The sequence below is a fragment of the Pteropus alecto genome, unplaced genomic scaffold (assembly GCF_000325575.1).
Source record: "Pteropus alecto unplaced genomic scaffold, ASM32557v1 scaffold195, whole genome shotgun sequence".
NCBI classification, from domain to species: Eukaryota; Metazoa; Chordata; class Mammalia; order Chiroptera; family Pteropodidae; genus Pteropus; species Pteropus alecto.
Window position 1 is genome coordinate 2,428,513 of NW_006438073.1, and position 1,865 is coordinate 2,430,377.

A 1,865-nucleotide genomic window follows, 5' to 3' on the forward strand; every position below is an offset into this window, starting at 1 on the left:
AGTGGTTCTCAGCCCCACTGCATGTGAGAACCAACCAAGAGATTTTTTTTTTGAAACATACTGACACCCAGGCTCCTCCTCCAGAGACCGATTCAGTTGATCTGCAGTGGGGCCCAGGCATGGGGAATTTTGAAATCTCTCTGGTGTTGTTAAAATTCTTAAGGTTATGGGTTTTGAAAAGAGAATCAGATGGCCAAAAGGAAGCAGATGACAGCACAACAATAATACTGACTGAGCAAGGAACCTAAGCTGGAGGGAAAAAAATGAAGAGAAGGTGGGAGGGAATTAATAAATGATGAGAAATTAAGGTGTTCAATGGGCCACAATGAGGCCAAGGAATGATTATAGTGGGGGGGTCCTTGAACAGTCAACTCGAAGAATAAAAAGCCTTTGGTAGGAACATGGGCGTTAGCCTTTCAGATATTGAGGGAGTATTTGGGAAGATGTCAGGATGCAGAAGTCTAAGATGTGGTCATGGGAGAGGGTGGCTAAGCAATTCAGTAAAAAGAAAAACACTGCAGATGAGAAGGTCAAAGACCCGAGAGGCCAGGATGTGCTGGAGAACATCCACCTGGCCATCGAGGTTGCCAAGAGTCATCACAGGAACTGGGTTGGAGCAGAAGACTTTGAACTAGAAATTAATTCAACAATGAAGGAGAGACTGATGAGGACACAACCAGCAACCCAGAACTAACAGAGCCAGGCAGTTCTAGGAAACCAGGCTGGGAAGGAGGTCGAGGAGCCCCAACCAAGTAGATAACAGGCTGAGCTCAGACAAATGGGCTGAGATTCATGCTCTAATCTGAGAAATAGGGTAGGATTTATGTCTCCAGCGGGGTGTCTTCCTTGAACTCCAGACTCACCAAGCCAGACGTGGACTGAACATCTGCACTGGATGTATAATGGCCACCTCAGCTCAATATGTCAAAAAGTGAGCACTGCCCTAGCCTCCTCCTCCAAAGCCTTCCCAGCGCAGTTGGTGGCCCTTTTATCGCTTCCATCACTCAGGACAACGACCATGGAGTCAGCCTGAGTCCTCTTTCTCTCGCCTCCCGCATCTGCTTTGTTTCACCTCCACTGCGAAGGAGTCTCCAGCTCTGTCTGTCTCTTAGAGTCCTGCAACCGACTCCAAATTAGTCTCCCTACTTTCAACCTTAGCTCCACCCAGCAGCCACTCTGGTTGGGGCTGCTGGGTGGAGCTAAGCTACATCAGATTGCTCTTCTAAACAAAACCTTCCAATGACTTTCCGTCTCACTCGGAGTAAAATCCAGAGCCTATGGTGTCCTTCAAGGCCCTACACAACATGGCGCCCTGTCATTTTGGACCTCACCTTCTGCCAGACTCTTGCCCTCGCTCACTCAGCTCCAGTCACACTAGTCTCCTCATTTTCAAGCTAACGCACCAGGCACCGCTTCCAACTTAGGACATTTGCACTTGCTGTTTTTCTTCCCTAAAACAGAGCAACGTGGCTCGCTCAGTGTCACCTTCTCAGTGAGGCCTTCTCAGACCCACCTATTTAAAATTGCAGGACATGAGATCAGCAAGACGGGGGGCCAAAATGTTGCAATGCTCATCTTCATGGAAGGAAGGAAGGAAGGAAGGAAGGAAGGAAGGAAGGGAGGGAGGAAGGGAGGAAGGGAGGAAGGGAGGAAGGGAGGAAAGGAGGAAAGGAGGAAAGGAGGAATGAAGGGAGGGAAGGAAAGAAAAGGAAGGAAGGAAGGGAGGGAAGGAAAGAAAAGGAAGGAAGGGAAGAAAGAAAAAGAGAGAGAGAGAAGAAAGGAGGGAGGGAGGGAGAGGGAAGAAGGGAGAGAGAGAGACAGAGAGAGAGAGAGAAAGAGAGAGAGAGAGAGAAGAATAAACACAC